Genomic DNA, 27,944 nt, shown 5'->3' with positions numbered 1-27,944 from the left:
GGAACACAGTGACTCTCTGAGGTTCCTTCTACCTCTAAATCTATGATCACATGATCTTACAACATTGCTCTGTGGTGCTGGATCTCTGCTTCTCTCTCTCTTCTTCCCCTGTCCCAATTCCAAATTCCATATTTCCAGAAGTCTTCTAGTCTAGCTAACTTCCTTTGGGAGAGTTTTATCAAAAGGAGGGAATGTGTGTGTGTGTGTGTGTGTGTGTGTGTTGTGGGTATATTGGCTGCCAGAATTTCTACAGAAATTCAAATTCCCTAGCTTCAAAATAACATTTGGGTGGAGCTAACCACAGCCCAGACTGAGGATTTCAAAATCAGAACAGCAGAATTTATTTTAAAAACAAAACAAAACAATTTATCACCATATAAAACACCTGGGTTGTCATTTTTTACAGCTTCCCAGAAGCAGTACAAACAGAAATAAAAATACTGGGAAGATGCGTCTAGATGAGACCCAGCTCTGAGAACAAGAGGGATACTTCTAAGCCAGGAAAGGAGCAAACAAACCTATTTGGGGATGACATTGTGGAAATGAAATTAAGCTTGGAGTCCTGCTTAGTCACCAGGCAAACAGAATCACAGGATCTCTGGGTTGGAAAGAATCTCAGAAGCCAGTTGCCCAATGGCATGGTCCTGAATAGAAATCCCCTCTCTGAAACCTTACCAGTGGTCATAGAGCCTCCAACTGGAGACCGTTGGTGAGGGGATATCCAACTCTTCCCAAGATAGCTTTTTCCACTTTTAGATGGTGCTAATTTTTATCCTTATTGCTTTATGGTGTGTAACTCTGGCCAAGTCATTTAATCTCTCATTTAACTCTTTAAGACTATAAATTGCAGAGAAGATGATGACTTACATTGTTGAAGGAGATTCCTCATCCGGGAGTTTTTTGGTCCAGTGGAATTGTGGGTCCAGTTGCTCACCCCACACTTGTCTCTATTTTCCCACCTCTCTGTGATGTCCACCCATTTCTACTGCTATTGTCCTTTGGAGCCAAGGGGAAAAAACCTAACCCCTTTTCCATGTCACTGTCCTTTGAATATCTGATGATAGCCATAATGCTCTGTCTAATTTTTCTCTTCTCTAGGCTAAATAATCCTAGTTTCTTCATCTGGTTTTCATAGGTCATGATCTCCAGTCTTCTCACCATGCTAGATGCCCTTCTCTGGACACTGGCCAGTTTGTACTTCCTAAAATGTGGCTACCAGAACTAGCTCAAATCCCATCTTTCCTGGTCCAGCTCCCAGTCTACCCTGAACAAGTGCCTTGCCTCTGGGATTACCTTTTTCCATTTTCACTTGTATATCTTGTATGAACACAGTTCTTTGCATATTGGCTCCCCCATTAGAACTGTGAGTTCCTGGAGGGCTGAGACTCTGTTTTTGCCTTTTTTAGCATATAAAGGTCCTAGCACAGAGCCTGGCACATAGCAAATGCTTAATAAATGACTCTTGACTGATTGGTTAAGTATTCAATGAGGTGGTTTCACCAAGGTAGAATAGGGGTGGTAAATAATCTTGGCCACAATAGGGCAAATTTGCAGAGGGATTCAGATCTTAGGCAGGGACTCCCCCATTGATAGGGGGCCTTCATCTGCCCCCATTGCCCCTTCTGTAGCTCATATCAACATCTTTTCCTTCCCTGCCTCTATAAGGGTGGCTGTCCTGGATCAACTGAAGGAAAACAAACCCTGACATGTCAGCCCCACCTCTGTAAATAGCTCCTTGCCAGCTGTGCCCTGGTGCCAAGTGCTTAAGGCCCTCTTGCTAAGGGTCTCTTGCTGGGTCAGGGTCAAGTGCCAATGAAACCATCCAAGAGAGCAGTGGGGAATTGGAGCCAGGTTACCTGGAAATGGAATGTAGGCATCTGGGTGGAGCTGGTGTAGGAGGCAAGCAGTCCACACAGGAGGGAAGAAAGCAAGGATTCAGCTGAAATCAGCACCCCCAGAGGTCAGAGATAGGAGGCCAGCAGAAGTGCTAAGATTCATTCAGCCTCAGTGACTGGAGTAGAGCAGGGCTCGATATGGGGATCAGGAACAGGGAGAAGCATGGACTGGGGGCCTGAAATACTTGGGTGCACCTGGCAGTGTCTCTGCCTTCACCTGATCCTGGTTCACAGATGAAGACCAGCGTGTCTTACAGATTCCAACACCACGGGCCTGCCTGTAGATGACATGTGCTGGTATACCCGCCCTTAGCGCTACCATGTACATCTATGGCATCACAGCACATCTATGGCAGTCAATCTATCAACGAGAATTTATTAAGCACCTACTATGTGCAGGTGAATATGCTGGGGTTACAAAGACAAAAATAAAATGGTTCCTGCCCTCAAGGAACTTATAGTCTATCAAGGGAGACAACTTGCTATTAGTTCCTACCTTGGACAAAATTCCTAAATTTAACAATGGCCTTTGTTGGCTTTCAGGTAGTGAATACACTAGATGGGTATTAACCTCATACCTTCCTGGAGTAATCCCAGTGGAGTAAAGTGAGCCATCTTTCTCCTTTTCTCCACCCCCTCCTAGCTCCGGAACTCATCAGCTCTCACTGGGACAACTGCATCGGCTTCCCCCCTGGTCTCCTTATATCGGGTGTCTCCCCTCTCCAATCCCATCTCCTGAGAGCTGCCAAAGTGAGAGTTCCTAAGGCACCAGACTGACCATGTCCCGAAGCTGTTCAGCAAGCTCCTGCAGCTTCCTATTAGGACTCATTCCTTTTACTTACTCTCATTCATATCCCTATTACTTCTGCCACCAAATGCAAACTCCTTTGCTTGGCATTGAAAGCCCTTCATGACCAGGTACCAACCTACTTTGCCTAGCTGATCACACTGCTTACACCTTACTCCCCTTCACACATTCTGGCTCAGTTGGCTTTCTTGCTTTGATTTCAATCTTCCATCATTCTCTCTCTCTCTCTCTCTCTCTCTTCCCCCCTCCTTCCCTCCCTCTTTCTCTCTCTGTCACTGCTGTCACTGTCTCTGTCTCTTTGTCTATCTCTCTTTTTCTCTCTCCCTCGTCACCTCTGCCTCTTGGGATCCTTACCTCCCTTCAAATCAGAGTTCAAATGCTACCATCTACCTGAGGGCCTTCCTGATCCCCCTATATGCCCATGCTTAAAAAAAAGACCTTGAATTTTTTTTTTGTATATATTGTCTTGCCTGATAGAATGTAAGCTCCTTGAAGGCAGGGATGGTTTAACTTCATCTTTGTATCCCTAGCATTTAGCATAGTGTAGTACCTGACACATAATAGGTATTTGATAAATGTTTATTGATTGATTGAATGTGGCATAAAAAGACAAAAATGAAAGTCCTTGCCCTTAAGAAGCTTATATTCTATCAGAAGAGACAACTTGCTAAAAATACAAATATTCTGAATGAAAATATTCTGTTTCTAAATTTAACAATAGCCTTGGCTTGCTTGTAAGTATGAAGCTGAATACATCAGGTGCTGGATGGTGGAGAGAATGATGGCATTGGAATAAGGAAGACCTGGGTTCAAATCCTTTCTCAGAAACTTACTATGACCACAAACCAGTCTGTAACCTTTCTAAGCCTCAGTTTTCTCATCTAGAACATGGAGATTAACACTTACCCTGCCTGGTGGTACATGAAATATTCTGCCAACTTTGAAGTGCTATAGAAACATGAGATATTATTATTGTCATTTCTCTTCTACACCTCCAGTCCCCTGAATCGAATGGTAGAGCAAGAGTAGGATGTGAAATAGGAAACCTTACTAATTAACTGATGGCATCTTTGGAACCCAAGCATCTTGTCATTGGACCCCCTGGCACTGAGGTAAGGAGATAAAGGCGTTTGTGACATGCCAACCCAAGAAATCAAGAGCTATTCAGCATCCATACCATTGTCCCATTCATCAGCAGAGCCATATTTCTGTTAAGCCCTGGGAGCATTTCAAATGCGTTCCAGTCAATCCCAGAGCAATTCTGGGCAAGCGTTTTTGGCACATGTCTATGCCTCTCCATTGGCTGGCCTCTTCTGCGCCTTATGGTGTGCTACAAAGTGCATGAATGATCCATCGCACATCTGGACGATTCATCTGGCTCCAGATGCTTCAGGTTTGCACCTTCAAGGACACCCAATGATGCTGAAAGGAGAGGAAGGTGATGAGCTCATGAAGGAGAGGAGACAGGGCTGCTGAGCTCAAATCAGGGCTTTGGGAAACAGCAAGTCTGGCCTGCTGTATGGGAGGGTGGGGGTGGGGCAAAACCCCAGCGGCAGCCCCCAGATTTCACCCTCTTTATATTTCTGTTTTGATATCCAGATGTGCGTGTATGTGGGTATGTTCTTAACAATATGACCTAATGAGTTTGTCAAACGCCTGTGTTATTTCGAGATTTCCCTCCATAGCTTTTTCTCTCAACGACTAACTATGAGTGGTTGAATGGTGTAAGGTTAATTTTGGATTTAATTAATTAATTAATTGATTAATTAATGTATTTTATGAATACATTTATTTTGTTAATTATTTTATTTATAAATTCATTTTACTCTGTTAATAAATGCATTTTACTTAATTTATTTTGAGATTTATTTTATCAATAAATTTCATTCTACTATTTATTTTGTTGATTGTCCTGTTAATTCATTTTATTTCATTAATTTATTTTGTATGGGGGTGCATATGGGGGCAGGGAATGGGAAAGGACATGGAGGGGATTCTCCAGGATGTAATGGGGACAGCGGGCCCCTGGGTCTTCTTTCTGTGAGGATCAAGGAGGCTGGTGGCCCCGGCACAAGCCCCATGCCTGGGCTTCTACACTCTTGTTGGTGTGAGACTCTGGGTTCGGTATTATGTTACTTTTGGTCCCGGTGAAGAAATGCACACAGTTTCCAAAAGGGAAGATTAATGGAAAAATTTTACCCTGAAGCTGCCAGGAAAAAATATTTTTCCCCCTTCCAGCATGAAAACAAAGAATGATGTTCTCTGAGTGACTAGAAATGGAAGGAAGGAAGTGGGGAAGGAAGTGGGGAAGGAAGGAAGGAAGGAAGGAAGGAAGGAAGGAAGGAAGGAAGGGGAAGGAAGGAAGGAAGGAAGGAAGGAAGGAAGGAAGGAAGGAAGGAAGGAAGGAAGGAAGGAAGGAAGAAGGAAGGAAGGAAGGAAGGAAAGAAGTGAAGGAAGGAAGGAAGAAAGGGGCCATCTATGTTTTGAGCCCAATTGCTGTTCCAAAGCCTTCTCCTGGATAGGACCTAGGGGACAAAATGGATAGGCCTGGAGTCAGGAAGACCTGAGTTCAAATCTGGCCTCAGACACTTACTAACTGTGTGACCCTACATAAGTCATTTAATCTCTGTTTGCCTCAGTTTCCTCATCCATAAAATGGGGATAATCACAGCACCTACTTCACAAGGCTGTTGTGAGGATCGAATGAGATAATATTAGTAAAGTGCTTAGCACAGGGCCTGGCACATAGTAATTTAGCTTTAATAAATGCTCATTGACTGACTGACCTTCTCTGCTCCTTCCTGGGTGTCATTAGTGACTGAAAAACCTGAATCAGAGCAAATCTACAAAGATCCATTATGTCACCTTTCTGTTGGCTCAGAAATCTCTCCCTACATTTAGTAGCCTCCCCCAAGATGAGGGCTTGGTCCCACACCAGTTTAAATTTCTGCCTTTGGTGGAGCTTAGCCTCATTACTTCTCTTTTTAGAAAAATTTTCCTTTTTTTTTTTTGCTTTGGCAATTGGGGTTAAGTGACTTGCTCAGGGTCACACAGCTACTAAATATCAAGTGTCTGTGGCCAGATTTGAACTCACATCCTCCTGACTCCAGGCCTGGAGCTCTATCCACTGTACCACCTAACTGCCCTAGCCTCATTACTTCTTGCAAGTCATTTTGACTCAGTGGGCCTTAATTTCCCCTACAGGTAGAATGGGCATCATAATAATGCTGGCCTAGATCTAGCCATTAAGTTCAAATTCAATGAACACAGCAATAAAAAACAAAAATGCCCCGCCCTTCAAGCCCCACCCCCCTTCCTAGCTGTCGCCATTATCCTTATAAACCTCATTGGTCATTGGCTCCCCAATGCCTTGTTACCCTGGCAACCTAACTTGGATGCTTTGTGGTGCTAAGGTTGAAAGGTAGGAGGGTTTTCTCTTAAGTTAATATGGAATGATGACGAACCCTTTACTCCAGTCCTCCCTGCACGTCTCCTTGTGCCGTGGAAGGGGCCAGTGGTTCACAGATTCTCGGTCCGGACGGCCCGAGGGATGGGCTGCATGTGTGTTACTGGAGCTCCAGCCTTGCTAGAGATGTATCACCAAAGCCTTGTCTCCTAGAAACGATTCCCGAAGAGTCCTCACAGTGCCTCCTTTTCACTCAGTCACTCGGGGCCCTCTAGCATGGGCTGAGCGAGACCTTTGCGGCCGTCCTCGGCTCTCTCTCAATCAACCTCCTTCTGCCTGGCCTCAGTCTTTAGAGTTAATCAGCTCTGCATCTGAGGCTATGGATTGGGCCCAAGTCAGGGCTGCCACTCTCTGCCCTCTGGGATCTGGTTCTGTAGCCCTGTTTGAGGCCCAGGGCATGAGCTCCGAGGGCCAAGTTGGCATTTACAACTTGGGGGTCCTGTATCAACAAATCGGGGCTTGATTTATTGTTTTATTGATGGTCTAGCCTTAAGAAGTGATGGAAAAATGTAACTAATGCAGACTAAACATAAAAGGATGTCTGGTACATTTTTACCCCCCACCTCAGAGCTGGTTGTTAAATATTTATATCCCTGCTTGGATGCCTTCAACCTCTAAATCTCTGATCCTGTGAGGCTAGGGATTCTATTTCATTTAAACTTTGTATTTCCCCCAGCTCCTAGCACTGTGCTCTCTGCACACAGTGAGCACTTATTAAAGCCTTCTTAAATGCTAAATGACTTCACTTTTCTGGGCCTCAGTTTCCTGATCTGTAAAAATGGAGTTGGAGTAGATCATCAGTTCTCAAACTTTTTGGTGTTGGGACTCCTTTGCACTCTTGTTGAGGACCCCAAAGAGCATCTGCTTTTGTGGATTATGTCTATTGAGATCTACCATATTAGAAATGAAAATGTCTTAGTATTAAGAAAATAGTTTTGAGCCCTTGAAAGAGCCTCAGCTAGAAGAGATCTTAGAAAGATCACTGACTCCGACCCACTTGCTTTACAGGTGAGGACACTGAGACCCAGGGAAATGATTTGCCCAAGGGCATGCAGCTAGTAAGTGGCAGAACTGGAACCTAAGACTTCTGACATGCCCCACCCTCCACCCCCTCCTGGGTCCAACACTCTTTCCACTCAAAACTCCACCTTGCTGCCTCTCAAGCAACCAACACACACACTTTTTTTTTTTGGTGAGGCATTTGGGGTTAAGTGACTTGCCCAGGGTCACAAGCTAGTAAGTGTCAAGTGTCTGAGGTCACATCTGAACTCAGGTCCTCCTGACTCCAAGGCTGGAGCTCTATCCACTGTGCCACCTAGCTGCCCCCAACATGAACTTATTAAATGCTGACTAATGTCAGTCACTTTCAGGTGAAAGGCAAGACAATTTCCAGCCTCAGTTTCTCAATTGTTCCTGCCCAGTTTTGAATCTGGGACCTTTTATGTTTACTGTGATTGTGACAAACACAACCCTGCAGATATAGAATGGATGTCTCAGCTATCTGGGCAGGGAGAAAATCGATAAGCAATCATCCTGGCAGGGGGTGGGGGTGTGTCCGTGTGCGTGTCTCTGACTCTGATGTGTCTGATGACCATCATTCTGCCCACATTTCACTTGACCATTTCCTTCCTTCTCCCACTATCACCATCATCAAACTAACTGGAAATCTACATAGACTCAGCTTCTATCTCCTGAACCATCGGCTCAGCTGTTTAATTTTGTGAGGGGATCAGAGCCAAGGGATAGGCAAATATAGCTTCGCTTACTTCCTCCTATCCATTATTCTTTCTAATTAAAAATCGATGAAATTGTAATCTGTGAAACCAGGCCCAGTGATTCCGGGATCCTGATGGCAATTCCTCTCTCCAGCATTAGCCTGAAAGATTGATACAATATAGGCTTTAAAGTAGATGAGTGGTCACTGGTCCCAGAGCATCGCCTTCAGGGTCCTGGCCAGCAGTGGAGGAGCCTCAGTCTTGTTGTCTGTCCAGCTCTGGGAAGGCCTGGGGCAGGATTGCAGTCCATATACTGGCAATGAGGGGTTCTTAACCTTTTTGTGTGTCACGGATCCCTTTTGGGCACTCTGATGAAACCTATGGACCCCTTCTCAGAATAATATTTTCAAATAATTGGAGGAAATACCAAATTTCAGTTAGAGATTAGTGGAAATTAAGATATAATTTTTTTTCCTCACTCAAGTTCACAGTCTGTAGACCTCAGGCTAAGAGTCCCTGATCTTTCTGATCCCCAAAGACACCTACCTAAGGCCTAGAACCATCTCACAGAATTTTATAGCTGGAAGGCTTATCATCATTATTATCATCAAAATAGCTAGAATTTATATAGTGCTTTAAAGCTTACAATTGTTATCTCATTTTATCTTCAGAATATCTCCAAGAGATCGGTGTTACTATTATTCCCATTTTTCTGATGAGGAAGTTGAGGCAGATAGAGGAAGGATTCAAATTCAGGTCTCCTGGACTCCAGGTTACCTAGTCTAACCTCCACGCTTTCAGAGCCATAGTCCAGACACGAATCTCATCTCACCCACCAGTAATACCTATGAGATGAAATTTTTCTCTAATTTTCTCTAAAATTTCTAATTTGTCTTGTCCATTACCCATACTTTGGTTTTATTACTGGCTTCTTTCTTGGATTTTTGTCTTCTAGGCATCTCTAACAAGACTCTTTGTTCTATAGTATTTAGCTGAATGGATTTAGATGGGCGGGTTTTCTCCTTCCTCATTCCCTTTCGGTTTGAAAGCCCTTTGATTAGATTTGCAAGAATTCAGACCAATGTATTGTGACCAGCCCTTCTTAGGTATCTTGCATCTTGGACCCGGAGGCAGCCCCGTCTATTTTAAGCTATGGCCCAGAATGCCAAATCTCCTTCTCAGACATGATCTTATTTCCCAGCTGTGCACTTTCCCATACTGCCTTTCTCTTCTTACTCCTTTACCTTTGATCTAATGCCATGATGAAAATTCCACCTGTGTCCTGAAGGTCTTCAATTTCTCTCCCATGACTTCATGGTCATTAGCAATGCTAATGATTCTTCTGGCACTATCAGATGGGTCCCCAGTGAATCACTAGAGGCAGACAGGAATCTTCAGGTTTGACAAGTCTTGGGAAGTTCTCTTGGATACAGAGCCTGGTAAGACAGCAGATTTCTCTTATTATTAGGTTGACAAATAACTGTTTCAGTGCCCCTGAGTAGGCAGGCACCAATCTCCACTAGTCACCTCTCAAAAAAAAAAAGACTTTTTTTTTCAATTAACAAGCATTTATTTTAATTTCTTCCTGCTTCCCTCTCCCCACTGGGTCAAGGGAAGAAAACTTTTGTAACAAATATGTGTACTTTTGCAAAACAGATTCTCATATAATCCTAGATTCGTGCCCTAAAATGTGTGTCTTATTCTGCATCCCCTTACTGTCAGAAGGTGAGAAACCTTCTTCATCAATGGTCCTCTGGAATAACAGTTTATCATTTTGTTAATCATAGTTCTTACGTCTTTCAAAGTTGTTTGTTTTTATAATGTTATTATTATATAAACTGTTCCCCTGGTTCTGCTCACTCCATTCTGCATCAGTTCATACAAATCTTACCAGGTTCCTCTGAAACCATTCCCTTAGGCATTTCTTACCGCTAAGAAATGCTCCTTTGTTCCTCTGATTTTTACTAGATGATTTTCACCTAACAGCACCTTGGGACCCACATCCTTATTCCTTGGAGGACAAGCAGCTGCTTTTCCTCTGGAGCACCTTGGTCTCTCCTCTTTGGGGAAAGCCTCATATGTGATTCTTAGCTCCAGGGGCTCAGGGGTCTCTCTTCCTCCTATGCCCATTTCTCCTATGCTCCACATTTTTCTACTCTCCAACTGCCTGACCCAGGCCTAGATTCCTCTCTGCTCCTTCATATCCTATTTCTTTGTTCTCTCTTTCCCCCTCTTTTTTCAAAAAGACCATCTCATTCTCCTTGTTAACCTGAAGAGTTCATGGTGGCCAAGGGCCACACCAGTCTAGAATATCAAGTTGTTCTAAAACATGTTCTGGGATGACGGGCAGCTGATGACACAGGATGGAAGTCTGGCCTGATGTCAGGAAGACTCATCTTTCTGAGTTCAAATCTGGCTTCAGATACTTACTAGCTATGTGACCCTAGTAAGTCACATAACCCTGTTGGCCTCAGTTTACTCATCTGTAAATGAGCTGGAGAAGGAAACGGCAAACCACTCCAGCATCTTTGCCAAGAAAACCCCAAATGGGGTCATGAAGAATGAGACATGACTGAAAACGACTGAATGACAACAACATTATGGGCTAAGATATGGAAGATTATAAACAGTATTGCCTCAAAACAAGTAAATTGCTGTAGAAGGGGAAAAAAATCTGCAGAAAGCTTGGCATGAGACCTCAGCACTGACAGATCACCCAAAGAGGTGAAAACTGAAGTGTTCATAAATGCATGAAGAACAGGAGGAATCTGCTCTCGTTTTCTTTTTTTCTTTTTTCTTTTCTCATTTTCAATAACAAACTATTTCATAATCAATGACAGGGGAACCAGCACATGTGGATCATAAAACCTCAGTTTCAGATTTTCTAAATATGAAAATGGTCATCAGGTGACAAGCACCTACTATATACCAAGAACTGTGCCAGCTGCTAGAGATACAAAGAAAGGGAAAGAAAAACCGTCCCTGCTGTCAAGGACCTTCCAGTCTGATGTGGGGAGACAAGGTACGGAACGCTTTGTACAAATAAGATACACTGATAACATCATGAGATATAAGATACAAACAATATAATAAAATAAGATACACTGATAATGTCATGAGATATGAGATACAAATAATATAATAAGAAATAAGATACAAATAAGACAAGATACTTTGGAGATAACAGAGGGAAAGCACTAGCATTAGGGAGGATCAGGAAAGACTCCTTGAAGAAGGTGAGATTTACCTTGGCGATTGAAGCTTAAAATGCCAGGAGGCAGAGGTAGGAAGGAGAGAAGTCCATGTATGGTGGATAGCCAGGGGAAAATGCCAAAAGCCAGGAAATGGAATGTTTGTGCTAGGAATAGCAAAGAGGCCAGTGATGCTAGAGGGCAGAGTGCAAGGTGGGGAGGGATGCATAATAAGTCTGGATAAGTAAGGGCATGAAGGCCTGCAGAAGCTAAACAGAGGATACTCAATCCTGGTGGTGATAGGAAGCCATGGGAGTTTATTGAACACGGGTATAACATGGTCAGACCTGTGCTTTAGGAAGACCACTCTGACCGCTGAGAGAGGGATGGACTGGAGTGGGCAGAGATTTGTGGCCAGGAGACCAACCAGCTGGCTAGTGCAATAGTCCAGGCATGGATGAGGTGATGAGGTCCTCCACCACGGTGGTGGCAGCATCAGAGGAGAGAAGGGGTGTGTACAAGAGATGTTAGCATGGTGGAATTGACGGGTCTTGATAACAGATTGGCTGGCTGCATCACGCTAAAGCAGATAAAGATGGGAAACGCAGATGGACCAAACCGTGTGCGCACAGAAGAAACTGTAGCTGGTGGTGGCATGATTTTCAAAGCACGGAGGCATTGATTTTCGATATACATGAAAAAGGGGAAGGTACTGAATGTCTACAAAAAGTTATGGATGGAATTATTACCCCCAAAGGCCAATCTAAAGGACGCCAATAACTACTTTTTCCTTGTCATAAAATCTTTATGAGAATGATCTACACAGCTATCTCGGGCATGCTTGACAAACAGGCTGGCTTTCACAAATGCTTGTCTTCAAGTAAACCCCATCTTCAGAGTCATGCAATTTACTAAAGGGGGAGAGAAGCACAAGATTCTGCCAAGTGTATTATTGATCAATTGCCACATGCCTTCACCCCCAAGAGTTCCTGACTCAGTAGGGCAAAATGTAGCTTTAATGACACTCCTAGAATTGTTACATAAACATTTTGAGCTCTTACAGCATTAGGCGTTAATTTAATCTCTTAATGTCAGTAACAAAAAGAAAAAGTGTAAAACAGAGAAATATTTGTTCCCCAGAGGAGTTGATAACTCATTGGGTGACATCAATAATAATAACTGATATTTATATAACGCTTTGAAATTCCCAATACTCTTTATATATAGCATCTCTCTGAATAGATATAATAGCTAGCATTTGTATAGCACTTGAAGGTTTGTAAAACACTTTACAAATATAAACTCATTTTATTCTCACAACAACCATGGGACACAGGTAACAGTATAATCTTCATTTTATAGATGAGGACACTGAGGCATGGTGAAGCTAAGTGACTAGCTCAAGATCGTACAGCTAGGGCAGCTAGGTGGTGCAATGGATAGAACACCTGCCCTGAAGTTGGGAGGACCTGAGTTCAAATCCAGCCTCAGACCAAACACTTGACACTAATTGCATGACCCTGAGCAAGTCACTTAACCCCAAGTGCCTAAAAATTTAAAAAAAATTGATTTGAACTCAGGTCCAGATCTAGTACTCCATTCACAATGCTACCTAGCTGCCTCTTGTAGTTTTTATAATCTGATCCTTATAACAACACTCCCAGGTAAGTGCTTTCATTATTCCTATTGTACAGATGAGGAAACTAAGCCTGAGAGAGGTTAAGCTACTTTACCAGGGTCACACAGCTAGCAAGTGTTAGAGGAAGGATTTGAACCTGTCTTCTTGATTCCAAATTTATAACTTTTATCAACTACGCCCATTGTTTTCTTGTGAATAGTGAAGTCCTTCTGATGTCCCTAATAGGAGATTGATAGCATTATCAGTTAGTTGATAGCATCAAGCCCCAGGTACTCAATAAGATCCATGGTGACTCTTTTTTAGTTAGTCTCTCTCTCCCTCTTTCTCTGGAGGCAATAGGAGTTAGGTGACTTGCCTAGGAGTCACATATGTACTTGTAGACATCCTCAAGGCCTTCCTGGAGCAGCTGCAATCAGACTAGCAGAGGAAGAAGGCTGTTAGTGGGTAAGAGGGATTCCATGCCACAAAGCAAGCCCACTGTTGAACTAACATATGGATGTCCCTTAAATGGTGATGGAGGAAATGGACTTTGCCGCTACCCTGAAAGGACAGGGGCTAACTCAAGGGACTGTCCATCTGATTGTTATTTCCCAGACCACAGACCTTCTTTATCAATTTGGCGATAAAGGATCAATAGACTAGCCTCTTGGGGCAGCTAGGTGGCACATTAGATAGAACATGAGGCCTGGAGTCAAGAGGACTTGATTGAAGGAGGGTTGTATTTCTAATTCAGCTTAATTTATTAAACCACTCTTGCAGATTCCATAGAGGACCATCATAGATATGTTATTGGTATTAATTGGAATGCATCTTTTGGAGTGGGCATAGAAGGTGGCAGACAGGAATGTCCATATGTCTGCTAAATGTCAAACTACTTGGGCCATCTGCCCAGCATGGATGAAAACAACACTTCAAAGAAGGGTCCAGAGCACAGGATTTCAAAAATTTTTACTTTTTAATATGAATTTTTAAAACAACAACAAAATATGAATATTTCAAAACAGGACTGTATATGAAACTTTGAATTGTTGTGTACAATTTTTTTTAGTGTTCTCCAGTTTAAGTTTTTTTCTTTTAAATGAATGTTAAATTTAACAGCAATGGATGATAGAGTATCATGTGTGAGGAAAATAAGACAGCCAATTTGATTGGACTATAGCATATATGAAAGGGAGTAAGGATAGGTTGGACTCTATATTGTGAAAGGCTTTAAAAGACAGAGGAGATTATATTTTATCACAGAGGTAATAAGGAGACCCTAAAGTTTATTGAGTAGGTGTCCTAGGTAAATCCACCCAAACTAATACCACAGAGCAACATTTTTTAAATTTTTGGGTCTCATGACCACCTTTATACTTTTAAAATAATTGAGGACCCTCCAAAAAACTTTTGTTTATGTGAATTACACCTATCGATATTTACCATATTAGAAATTAAAATGCCTCAATATTATTATGAAAACAGTTTTTGAAATCTTGGGTCTCCCTGAAAGGGTACTGGGGATCCCCAAGGGTCCCTAGACCATACTTTGAGAACAAGTGCCATAGAGAAGAATGGTAGTGTAGGACAATGAGCCACATTTTAGGAAAAATCACTTAATCAGCTACTTACTTAAATCACATGTTCAGCAATTCCCTCAAATGACAGGCACCCATTTTGTGTCCTGCTCTTTTTGCTCCCACAAGGACTGTTAATATGAATACATGCTTAGTTTTTCCCAGATTTTATTAATTTATTTATTTTCAGTTTTCAACATTCACTTCCACAAGATTTTGAGTTCCAAATTTTCTCTCCATCTTGTGCCTCACCCCACCCCAAGATGGCGAACATTCTGAATACCCCTTCCCCTAATCTGCCCTCCCTTTTATCTCCCTCCCCTCCTCTTATCTCCTTCCCCTTCAATTTTCCTGTAGGGTGGGATAGATTTCTATGCCCCACTGCCTACATGTCTCATTTCCTAGTTTATGCTTATTCTTTTTAAAAAATTTGTTATTTTTAACTTATGGAATAAAACAAGCATTTCCATAACACAGTATAATAAAAAAGGTGATTGCACATGAAACTGCAAATCTATTATGCACAACTTGCTATTCCTTTTAAATATATATAAAGTTATCATGTAAATTTCTTTTTTTCCCCTTTTTTCTTCCCTCCTCCCACCCTAGAGATGGTTACCATTAGACAGGTGGGTATGTACATATATATGTATGCATATTTATATATATATATATACACACACACATATCTGCAAACTCATTCTATGCATATTTCTATTTATCAGTTCTTTCTCTAGATGCAGATAGCATCTTCCTTTATATGTCCTTTGTAGTTAATTTGGGTATTTATAATAGTCCAAATGGCTTAGTCTCTCAAAGTTGTTCTTAAAACAATATTACTATTACTGTATATAATGTTCTCTTGGTTCTTCTCATTTCATTCATTATTTCACGAATATACACTTATGCAACAAGCATTTTGTTAAGTGCCTGCTGTGTGCTGAATGACTATTTCATTACAAGTGGGACCTTTCTTTCTTAGGAGGCACTGTTAACAAGGGAAACATTGCCATTTTGAAAGGGAGAATCTTTTTAAAGGGAAGTTGAAAGAAGCCCAAGATGAGAAAAAGGTCTGACTGAATACTTTCAGTGCTAATGAATTCAGAAGACCTTCCATGCTTTTCAGGCATTTGCAGAGACTGACTGAACAGGTTGTCAGTAGAGGTTTATTGATTGGAAGGGCTGGAGCGAGAAGTGCACTCATATCACTAATGAAAATGGACAGGAAGGAAATGTGAAGTTGCAAGCGAAATATAGACTTCTCTTATTCCTTCCAGCTAATACCAACTCACTTAAAACTGACAAGGTCAGTGTGAGCCCCCCAAGCTTGGGGACTTGTATGAAGAGTTGAAAGTGCATCAATCCAGCTTTCCTAGGGGCAAGATGCTGACCCACTTTTCACGGTTCTTACTTCTTCTGAGTGATTAGCCTTGTCCGAAGTGGACATTGGGTTTTCCAATGCTTCTATATAGTGCCATTAATGGTTGCTGCAGGATTAGGTTGGTGGTGCATGGCTGTCCTCTTATTCCTGGCTCCTGCTCTCTTTCCTTCCCTCCTTGCATTGTTAGACTGCTCAAAGGCATGGGCTACACTCAAGTTCTCCTTAAGCCCCTGAAACTGGCTGCCATCCTCATCCCTTCAATGAACCTGTCTTCTCAAAGTTTAGAGTGACCTTTATTCAGTCTACCTTCACTTCCATCTCTCTCCAGCCCTTCAAGTGGAGATGATTGTGACCATGTTCTTAAAATTCTGTCCCCTTTTTCTCTGCAATGCAACACTGCCTTGGTTCAACTTCTGTCTTTGAATTCTCCTCTGTTACCCTCAGTAACTCGTATTCCTCCCTCACCATATTTGGGTTTAGTCATTAGATTAAACACTTTCTCTAAAAAGGATCACTAAACAATGAGGACCCAGTCTTTAAAACATATGAGGACTTGGCCTTTATTTTCTGCCTTGTCTCAAACCAACGCATGAAGTTTTGGTGAGCCTTCTTCTGGCTATGAGTGACTGAAGGGCTGGTACTGTGTGATGACAGAGAGTGTTCTAACTGACTTGAGAGTTGGTCCTATCTCTCACCCATTTATCATGTGGCTGTGAACACTTGGCACCTCTGACTTTTCTGTGTTGCTTCTTTCCCAATCTTTGGTGACTGAGGGGATTGTCCAGATGACTGGTGAGACTGGGAGAACCCATCCAAGTAGTAAACCCATCCAAGAGGTTGTGCTGACACAAGCTGTAGTAACAGTAGCTGGCCTACATGATGGAAAATGGGGCTCCCTCCTCATAAAGAGCCCAGAGGTGACAAACTCAGAGTGTGGAATGAGGCACATGGAGTCAGGGGGTCTTCTGGATGTGGGCAATGTGGGAATTTGCTTGACTAATATAAGTTTGTGACAGAGGTTTGTTTTTTCTTGCTTTTTCAATGAGAAAGGAAAAAAGGAAGGTGGGAGGGAGAGAAGGCAAATTTTTTAAAATAAAATAATTTCATTTAAAAGAGAAAAGAATTCAGTCAGAACAGCTTTGAAGAATATTGTTTCAGCTGGGAGATGGTATACATAGTGTCATGTTTAAAAGAAAAAATAATAGCCAAATTTCCTTTTATTCTACATTAAAGGCAATTACAATAAAATGAAAAATCACTCTCAAAAAATTACAACAACCCAGTAGCTGAGTCCAATGAAGAACCATCCATCAGGGGCTGCTTGACTCAGCCCCAAAGTGGATCAGCCCAGCAGCAGAGACATCGTGTCCTGAAAGGGTCTAGCCTAGCTGAACAAGGGAATGATTTGTTCATTGACTATTTCTTTTTTTTCTTTTTTGCTTTTTGGTGAGGCAACTGGGGTTAAGTGACTTGCCCAGGGTCACACAGCTAGTAAGTGGTCCACTGGCTATTTCTAGTGAGCTTGCTGAAGACTCCACAAAGAGAACAAAGGATTCCCAGAGCCAGGGCATATTCCTTGGCCATATATATTCCATACCCTATCTTTTTGCACTAAATTTGAACCCAATTTTCCCAGACACCAAGTATGTTAAATGAGGAGAGTGTGGCCCCAGCTTGAGAAAAGGGGATATTTGTGTAATTCTGTCCTTGCTCAGCAGATAGCCCTTTGTAAAGGTAAATCAACATCCACTGGTTAATTGATATTGGAGGAAATACATCTGATGGCAGCTCATTAGCAATAAACAGTATTAGAGAAACCCCAGCCCTTCACTTCTAGATCCCTGAGGAATGACCTAAATCCTCTAGAGACCCAACCTGCTGATGGGAGGAGGGCTGGGGAGGGTGAGTGCAGAGGGAGTGCTACTTCTCTGTATGTACTCTCTCCTTTGGAAGATCTAACCTACTCTACACAGTTAACTATCAGAATTTCCTTCGATCCCATGCTCCTGCCTCTGAAGGTGAGATTTCAATCCCGGGCATCCAGAGTCTTTGATTCCACAATCAGCTTTCTTTCCACTTGAATCTGCTGCCTTTAACTCTATCTAAAACAAGATATATTTTCCATGAAGGAAACAGAAGAGTTAGAACTGAAAACCACTCATGCTCTTTAAGCTCAATGTTTAATATGAGGAGCTACTTTAATAAGGGGAATGATTATCTTAGCTCTTTTCCAAGCCTCTCCCTGTAAGACTCTGAAGAACAATCTTCTTGATCTTTAATGAAGATTGTTCATAATGGCGATGATGATTAGAGCAACTGCCATTCATATGGCACTGTGATGGTTACAAAGCACTTTATATCCAGTGACTTATTTGAATCTCAGAACGACCCAGCGAGGCAGATACTGCGGCCATAATTATCCCCATTTTACAGATGAGAAAACTGAGGCTCAGAGAGGTGAAATGAATTACCCATGACCATACAGCTAGTAAAAGTGTCAGAGACTGGATTTTAACCAAGGTTTTCCAGACTCTAAGTCTAGCATTCCATTTACTATGCAATACTACTCATTTTTTCTTTCTTTTTGTGGGTAATTACATAGCTGAATGCTCATTATTTTATTTGTTTTGCTCTGCATTTTTTTTACATTTAAATTTGGAAATTTTACATGGAAACATTTTATTTTGTCATGTCCATCATTTCCCAATTAAGCAACTGTACTCCCTATCTCACTGTCATAGTTCTTTCCTTTAAAAAACAGTTAATCAAAACCAGGATTCTGCCAATAAATGTTTAACAATCAGCTCCCCCGATAAAAATGTATGCATAACACAATTTTAAGTTTAATCCGCATTAGTAGCATTTTCTTAAGTCTGTTGTTCAGTAGTTTCAATCATGTCCAACTCTCCATGACCCCACTTGGGCTTCTCTTGGCACAGATACTGGAGTGTTTTTGCTATTTCCTTCTCTAGCTCATTTTATAGATGAGGAAACTGAGGCAAACAGTGCCCACCCCTGCCCCCTTTTAAGTAAGTTGCCAGTATAAAGTAACAATAGCAGGAAGATTGCAAATAGGAACCTAGAAATCACTTGTAGATCAAAGGAGTGTAACAGTTACTTGTGAACTGTATCATACATTAACCTAAAATCACATCCTGAGACTATGTGCTAAATCAGGAAAAGGCAGCTAGATCTTGCTTTAAGAGCCTTTTCGGCATGCTAACTGCCTATGGTCTGTAACCCCAGGTAAGCTCCTGACATCTGCAGTTAAGACCAGCAGAACACCAAATGTTGCTGATAACTTAGAGATGATGTGGATATATTAATGAATAACCCCAAGGTGGCATAGATAGGAGTCTCTCCCCTACTAAAACCCTATAAAAATGAGACTCCAAATTCCTGCCTCCCAAGAACTCCTCCATCCTTAGCTGGGTCCATGCTGATCGAATGCTCCCAACTCTAATCCATGGTTACATGACTCTCTGTGCCTCTCTCCCTCCCATTCCCTTCCCCATCACTGCCAGCCTTCCTTTGCCACCCTATTCTGCTCCTCGTTCCATCTGCCTCTGTACCTCTATACCATTTGTCTCTGTATTTTTTTTTCTGCCAGTATTCTCAGCGTCTTATTAAACTGTGACTGAAGCATTATTCCCCACTGCCATCATGGTCTTTCCTGGCAAGTACCCAAAGAACCAAGTGTGCCTACCCCCATTTAATAATTCCATAAGTTAATTAGCAATTCACTACTCATATTTTTTACATTTTTGTATAGACATCTACTTGTTGGCTTCTTTCTTGTGTTTTGTCTCCTGAATATTACTGAGTATCTCTACAGCTGCTATTCTCTATGGTGTTTAGCTTGATAGATATATGTACTATGTAGTTTTCTCCTTGCTCAGAAGCAAAGTAGCCTCTTTGTGACTATAGCTCTGAGGTGCCCCTAGCTGGTTTTCAAACTCTAATTCTGCTGTTAGCTCTTTTGTCAAATATACCCAGCCAGCCGTACCTAGCCAGCTAGCTAGAAACCCTCAGGCATTTTTTAAGTCTATCTTTAAATTTTTTTTTTTGATTGCAGTCTAAACACTTATTGGAGTTAAGGTCGGAAAGTTCCTTTGAACTAACATACCCTATGTAGAGAGTCTGCATCTCTTAAAATCATCCTGCGGATTCTACTTAGCCAGTTTGCAAAGGCATTGGTAGATCTGCTATGAAAGGATTCGTTTCAGCCCCGATAATTCCCCTAGTTGTCATACAAATCAACTTGAAAATAAGATGGAAAAGGGCCTGATGGAGTGGGTGGTTTTTCTTACCTACGCCCCAAATCCTTGTGCTCCCTGCACATTCATTTGACACTGAAGCATACATTTTCTTGTTACACCTCTTCTCTTGCTATCCTACATCCCTGACAATATAAATGTCCTGGTTTTCCAATTATACCACAAGTTCCTTGTGAGCCTCAGTTTCCTCACCTGTAAAATGGGGATGGATAATAACACTTGTACTCATGAAGGAGTCTAAGGAACGCATTTTGTAAACTTTGAAGTTTTATGAAAATGCGAGTGATTGTTATTGTTTTTTGATTACTCAGGTGCCTGCTTAAAATTTTCTGTCATCCAGGTTGATGGCTAAAAATCGGGAGACCTGACTTCTAGTCTTGGTTCAGACACAAACTATGAAACATTGGGTAACAAACAAGCAAAAACAGCAACAACAAAAGCTCTATGACTCAGACAGGATAAATTGGAGCTAATCTCACTGGGTAGGCACTAAGGCTAAAGAGGACTGGGAAAAGCTTCTTGCAGAAAATAAGGCTTTATCTGAGCCTTGAAGGAAGGCAAGAAAGACAGGAAGTGGAGACGAGGAGGAAGAGCACTGAAGGCCTGGCGAACGGCCAATGAAACTCATCGGAGTCTGGAGATGGAGAGTTGTGTGGGAAGGATAGCCAGGAGGCCAGCATCACTGGATCACAGAGCACGAGGAGGAGGCAGGCTGTAAGAAGACCAGAAAGGCAGGAGGGGGCCGGCTATGAAGGGCTTTGAAGGCCAAACAGAGCAGTTCGTATTTGATCCTGGAGGCAACAGGCAGCCACTGGAGTTTATTGAGTAGAGGGGTACAGAATCAGACCTGCCCTTTAGGAAAATCATTTTGGTGGCAAAATGGAGAGTGGACTGGAGTGGGGAGAGACTTGAGGTAGGCAGAGCCCCAGCAGCTATTGTAATAATCAAGGCATGAGATGAAGAGGGTCTACGCAGAGTGGGGGTAGTGTCTGAGGAGAGAAGGGGATGAATAGGAGAGATGCTACAAAGGCAAAATTAATCGAACTTGACCACTGACTGGATATGGGTGCGGGGCGGCGCTCGTATGGAAGAATGATGGACAGCAGTGACCATTATTTTTATTTGTGTACCTGTCACATCCTCTTACTAGACTATAAGTTCTATGAGGGCAAGGATCACTTCTTATCTAAACTCGGTACCTCTTATAGTCCCTGGACCATTAAGCACTTAGTAATTGTCTGCTTAAGTTCCATGACAGAGCAAACTACCTCACAGTAGTTTAATAAAATAGCTGACCCTTATTATATAGTGATCCAAGACAGTGCACAGAGCGCTGGGCTTGGAGTTAGGAAGACTCACCTTCATGAGCTCAGATCTGGCCTCAGACACTTACTAGCCATGTGATCTTCAACACCACAGATTTCAATCCATCCATGCCTGCCTGGTCCACACCTGGTTAATCTGCCACAGGGTTCACCTAATGTTCTGTAGGCCTTCTTCCCTTTCTGTTAGTCAGAACCATGGAAACACTGGAGATTTCTAACTTAGGGAGTCCGCTAGTGACCGGTCCATTTCTGCCGTCTTTTTAACCTCCATATCCCTGCCCACCCCATCCCCATTTCAGCTCATGACGTTTTGGTTACGTGAAAGAGCCTACTAGAAGAAAGGAGGGTTGGGGGAATCACTGTCTATGGTCAGCCTTGAGCACTCTCATTCTCGGCTTTCGACATACTGGAAATTTACTTTCTCTGGGCATGCTCTTTTTCTGGCCCTTTTCCACCCAAAGCTCTCCACAGAATTTGGGTACTGATATCCTGCTGTCACCAAGAGGAAATAAACGGGATCAAAATTTTAAAAAAAAAGTCTTTTTGACGTCTTTTGTTTTTACATTACAAACATTTCTAGATCATTCCCATTCTATGACAGCTCTAGTAAGAAAGTAAAATAATTAAGCAAAACTAACAATAGTGACCTCCTCTAAAAATGCATACAATATTCCACATATATAGTACCCTTCCACCTTTCTATTTTTAAAGTGTTTTTATGAACAAAAGTGTTTTAAAGTGTTTAATGAATAAAAATCTATTTTCTCTCCATTCCATCTCCCTCCCTATGGGGAGAAAATAAAGAAAAGAAAACCAATTCTTTGTCACAAATTGCATAGTCTAGCAAAACAAATCCCTCATTGGCCATATGCAAAAAGAGATATTCTGTACCCTAAATCTGTCCTCTGCAAACCTCTCTGTCAGGAGGTGGATAGAATGCTACATCATCTGTCCTCTGGAATCATAGATGGTCAATGCATTGGTTACAGCTTTCTAAGTTCTTTACAGTGTTTTTTTTTATAGTGTTGTTATTGCAGAATTGTTCTCCTGGTTCTGCTGATTTCATTCTTTATCAGTTTATAAAAGTCCTCAAAAACTCATTTTTCACTATATTGATGTTATAGTACAAGTTTTTCTGGTCCCGCTTACTTAACTCTGCATCAGTTGATACATCTTTGCATTATTTTTTAAAAATAATCTATTTCCTCATTTCTTACAAGAGTATTCCATAACATTCATATGCCATAACTTGTACAGCCATTCCTTAATTGATGGGCATCTCTTTAGTTTCTACTATTTTTGCCATCACAAAAAGAGCTTTTGTAAATTGTTTTGTACATATAAAATCTTTTCCTATTTCTTTGATCTCTTTTGAGATCAGTACAGGCAAAGCAGTGGAATTACTGGGAAAAGAGGATATATTGTTGAGTAACTTTTTGTGTGTTAATTCTAATTTGCTTTTCAGAATGGTTGTACCCAGTCACAAGTCCATCACTATCAATGTGCCTGTTTTCCCACAGCTCGTCCAACATTTATCATTTTCCTTTTTTGTCATCTTTGCCAATTTAATGGATATGAGATGGAATCTCAGAATTGCTTTAATGTGTGTGTCTCTAATTAGCAGTGATTTGGAGCATTTTTTCATATGGCTACAGATAGCCTGGATATCTTCCCTTGAAAATTGCCTATTCACACATATCCTTAGACCATTTACTAATTGGGGAACGGCTCTTTTACAAATTTGAATCAGTATACCCATCTATATCTATATATCTATATCTATATCTACATCTTAGAAATAAACCCTTTTTCAGAGAAACTTGCCAGAAATATTTTCCCCCAATTAATTGTTTCCCTTTTAATCTTAGCAATATTGGATTTGTTTGTGCAAAACAAATTCTTGTATTTGGGCTGGAGGGCAGAGCAAAAATCTCTTCCCTTGGCCTCTTTTTACAGAAATTTCAAAATCCCAGCCATCTCTCTGTTTGCCACCACAAGTGCTCTGCCTGGTTTCCACTCTACGATCATCTTCATCGTGCCCCCACCCCCCAGTACCCTCTGACACTCTGCATCCCCACCTCTTTTTGGCTTCCTTTTGTATATTGATCTCCCCTCCCTCCCGAAAAGGCAGGGACTGTCTTTTTCTTATTCACATGCCTTCTACTAAGCACGGTGCCTGGCTCATAGTAGGCATTTAATGTTTATCATGTCATATTGCAAAATATTTTTAATACTATGTAATCAAAACAATCAGTTTTATCTTCTGTAATCCTCTATCCTTTGTTTGATGACGAACTTTTCTTCTCTCCACAGTTCTGATATTACCTGATGAGTGACAGAGATCACATTGTCTGTTCTCCCTGACCCATTCAGGGATATGGAGTAAAAAATTAAACCTCAATGAATTAAGTGAATAAAAGAGGACACAAAGCATTTGTCAAGGGGACCACATAAAGCTGACAATATCCTGGATGTATACATTCTGGTATGTTAGTCTAAAAAAATCAGTCAATCCACTATTTTAAAATCCCCCCTCCCACAAGGCACCAGATCATGGTAACTGTCCAATGAAGAATGTAGGAAATGAGTGTTAACAGGAGTTCAGAGGATGTAAAGATTACTTCTGATTTTGGAAGTGGAATCAGCTCCTTCTAGGGACCTTACCGAGTGTCACATAGCTGAAGTCTCAAGGGCCTAACAACTGTTTAGAAAGGACTCTTCATCTTCACATTCTATATCTCTTTGAAATCAGAATGACTAACGAAAACAGCTGTGCTCTCTCCGTCATTCCAGCACAGCCTTATGAGATGAATGTTGAGTCCTGCTCACAAAACCCTGATTACCTAACAGTTAGCTGTGTTTAGCTGGTGGGTTTTTTTAAACGGTATTTTATTTTTTTCCCCTAATTATATGTCAAGACAATTTTTAGCATTCATTTTTACAAGATTTTGAGTTCCAAATTTTTCTCCCTTCTTCCCCTGTTCCTAAAATGGTAGGGCAATTTGATATAGGTTATACATGTACTATCATGTAAAACATATTTCCATATTAGTCACAATTGTGAAAGAATAGATCAAAAGGAAAAAAAAACATGAAAAAGAATAAAGTGAAAAAAATGTTTCAATCTGCATTCACAGTCCATCAGTTCTTTATCTGGATGTGGACAGCATTTTCCTTCCTAAGTCCTTTGTATTTGTCTTAGATCACTGTGCTGCTGAGAAGAGCAGAGTCATTCATGGTTGGTCATCACACAATGTTGCTGATACTGTGTAGAATGTTTTCCTGGTTCTGCTCATTTCACTTTGCATTAGTTTGTGCAAATCTTTCCAGGTTTTTCTGAAATCTGCCTGTTCATCATTTCTTATTGCACACTAGTATTCCATTACATTCATGTGCCACAGCTTGCGCAGCCATTCCCCAACTGATGGGCATCCCCTCAATTCCCAATATTTTGCCACCATGAAGAAGGCTGCTACAAATATTTTTGCACATGTGGGTCCTTTTCCCTTGGTTTATGATCTCTTTGGGCTACAGACCTAGAAGTGGTATTGCTGGATCAAAGGGTATGCACATATTTGCAGCCCTTTGGGCATAGTTCCAAATTGTTCTTCAGAATGGTTGGATCAGTTCACAACTCCACCAGCAATGCATTAGTGTTCCAATGTTCCACATTCTCTCCAACATTTATTATTTTCCTTTTTTGTCATATTTAGCCAATCTGATAGGCGTGAGGTCGTACCTCAGGGCTGTTTTAATTTGCATTTCTCTAATCAAAAGTGATTTAAGGCACTTCTTCTTATGCCTATGATAGCTTTGATTTCTTTATCTGAAAACTGCCTGTTCATATCCTTTGACCATTTATCAATTGGGGAATGGCTTGTGTTCTTATAAATTTGACTCTGTCCTCTAATATTTGAGAAATGAGGCCTTTATCAGAGACACCGGCTGTAAAGAGTGTTTCCCAGCTTTCTGCTTTCCTTTTAATCTCGGTTGCATTGGTTTTGTTGGTACCAGACACTTAGCAGTTGTGTGACCCCTTTGCAAGTTATTTAACCTCTGTCTGCCTCAGTTTCCTCATCTGTAAAATGGGTATTATAACAGCCCTGCCAATACACAAAGTTCTGCAATTGCAGCTTAAGGACCAGCCCTGACATCTGAGATATCACCAGCTGGGAGGCTTGGCCCATCTGCTTTTATGGGCAGCCTCAGCTTGGAAGAGGCTCTGATGACTACATTAGGAGTATTGGCAACAACTCCAACCTGCCTGCTTTCATAGCCAATCAATTAACCCATCAACAAGGATTTATTGAGCAATCAAGTTCCCTGCCTCCCTGATTGTGCTAACAGCTGACATGAACAGAACTGACATCAGTAAAGTACCGTGAGGCTTGAAACGTGTTTGCCACTAGGAGCTCCCGGATCAGGGCTGTTGACTGAAGAGCTAAGGAAGGGGTGAGAAGGTCTGGAGAGAACTAGCCTTCTTTATTTATATAACTCTCTAGGACTTGGAAGCTCTGCCCACCAGGACCCTACAGCCACTAACATTCACGAGACAATTCCATGTTTCTCTGGTATCCAGTTAGACAAGGAAGATTTCTACTTTTCAAATTATTAAACAAAAAGTATCATTAAAGACCATGCCTGTATGATGTCTGAATTGGTATCCAAAAAGTTCTCAAAAGGCTGAATCTCATGGATGAAATCTCACAGGATTCACTCTGAAGTCCTAACTGCTTTCAGTACTTCAAGGTTCTGTGATTTCAGCATGTGAGCCCTTCCTCTACTTACACAGATTGCCACCCAGCTAGGCCTTAAGAGAGCTGGTCTTTGAGAGATGTGGTGACCAGCCTCTTTGAATGTAGTTTAATGTGCCCTCAGATGACAGGCATACAATCTGGAACCAAGCCCATAAAGTCATGCTCAAAAAACCCCCAGCCACACAAATGCAAAATAGGGAAGATATGGCTAGACAACAGATAGTTCATGGGAAAAAAGATGTGGGAATTTGAGTGGTTTGTAAGTTTAATGTCAACAGTATAACAAGGCAGCCGAAAAGAGCGAATTTGATTGCTGGCGGCACAACATCCCGCATGACGCAGGCAATGGTCCCACTGTGTTCTGTACTTGTCGGGACAAATTTGGAATGTTGTATTCAGTCCTGGCTGTCACATTTTCAGAAAGAGATCAACAAAATGAATGGTATCCACAGTAGGTTGACCACAATGGTGAAAGGATTCGAAGTCACGCCACTTGTGACGCAGCTGAAGGAACAGGAGATGTTTAGAAGGGTAGAATTAGGGCAGTGGAGGGATGATAGCTGTCATCAAATATTGGAAAGACTGCCATGGGGAAGAGGGATTAGATTTGTTTTCTTTGGCCCCAGAAAGCAGACATAAGACCGGAGGGTTGAAGAGAGGCTGATTTTAGCTTAATATAAGAGAAAACTTAATGTTAACCATTAGAACTTTCCAGTTACCTCGGAAGTGATGAATTCCCCATCACTAGGGGTCTTTAAGCAGAAGCTACATGAGTATGGGTCAGGGATGCTGTGCCTGGATCTCTCTGCTCAGCTACTACTTGGACCAGATCCCTCTGAGGTCCCTCCCCACTCAGAGATTCTATGATTGCTCTAACTCAAGATAGTGTGTTATAAATTCTGAATATGTTGATATGTGATCAATGAGATTTTGGGACAAGTCCCACCTACTCCAGAGAGCCCAAACTTAGAGAATTAAGGAAAGAAAAAAAAATTTGTAAACAAGAAGAGACTGAACCACAACATAGGGACTATTTATCACTCAATGAGAAGACATCGAAGCTTCTGCTTCTTTGCCTCCAGGCTAACAGAGATCCTACCTAACGATGGTTGTTGCCCATACATAAAGAGCAGAGTCCCAAACTAAGATAGGTTTCACCCTATGGTCCCTTTTTAAAAAAGGAAATGACTCCATCTCAAGTCAGCATGAGCGTGCATGGTTTTCTAAAAGAAAACTATGGGAGGCAGTGAGATGTCTCAGTGGATAGAGCACTGGCCCTGAAGTCAGGAGGACCTGAGTTCAAATCTGGCCTCAGACCAAACACTTGACACTTACTAGCTGTGTGACCCTGGGCAAGTCACTTAACCCCAACTGGCTAAAAAAAAAATAAAAGATAACTATTAATTTTAGTAAGCTAACAGAGGGAGAGAGCATGGGACACTGGAAAGATTATTGGCTTTAAAATCATCTGCCAGCTTCCAGCTCTGCCATGTACCAGTTCTGTGACGCTGGTCAAATCATTTCCCCCCTTTCTGAGCCACAGTTTCTCCCTCTGTAAAATGGGGGATTTGGACTAGATGATCTCTGATGTCCGTCCCTTCCACCTCTGCCACCCTAAGAGTCTACAAAAATCAATTCAGGTAAGAATTGGCCAAGACAAAGGGGGCCCCTTTGGTCTGTGAACATCCTTCCTGACTGGTGAGGGAAGGGCAGTAACTGGAGAAAGTGGCTCTTGTGTTTACGCGAAGCTCTATTTAAAAACAAATATTTCAAGAACTTTGTGTTTGCAACATTGTTTTAAGAAGAGTTTCCCAATCCCATAACATCATCATCCCAGGAACAGAGCCACTGTCCATCCTTGGGGACCATTGTAAACAAGGTGCCTGCCAAGGCTGACGATTGCAGGCAAGGTCATCTGAATTATCTCAGAGCGA

At 41.7% G+C, this 27,944-nt stretch overlaps 1 long non-coding RNA gene across 1 annotated transcript in view; it reads right to left on the bottom strand.

Annotated features, from left to right (window-relative positions):
• Positions 1 to 317: 317 nt before the first annotated feature.
• Positions 318 to 27,944, bottom strand: part of LOC110209052 (uncharacterized) — a 44,535-nt gene continuing 16,908 nt past the window's right edge. Inside the window, exons 4-5 of the long non-coding RNA XR_002324724.2 lie at positions 9,129 to 9,320; positions 318 to 4,125 (exon numbers count right to left, since the gene is read on the bottom strand). This is a non-coding gene — a long non-coding RNA (uncharacterized LOC110209052). The remainder of the gene's footprint in view (positions 4,126 to 9,128; positions 9,321 to 27,944) is intronic.

This window comes from Phascolarctos cinereus, unplaced genomic scaffold, assembly GCF_003287225.1.
Source record: "Phascolarctos cinereus isolate Bilbo 61053 unplaced genomic scaffold, phaCin_HiC Scaffold_1;HRSCAF=81, whole genome shotgun sequence".
NCBI lineage: Eukaryota > Metazoa > Chordata > Mammalia > Diprotodontia > Phascolarctidae > Phascolarctos > Phascolarctos cinereus.
This window is presented reverse-complemented; position numbering and strand designations above follow the sequence as displayed.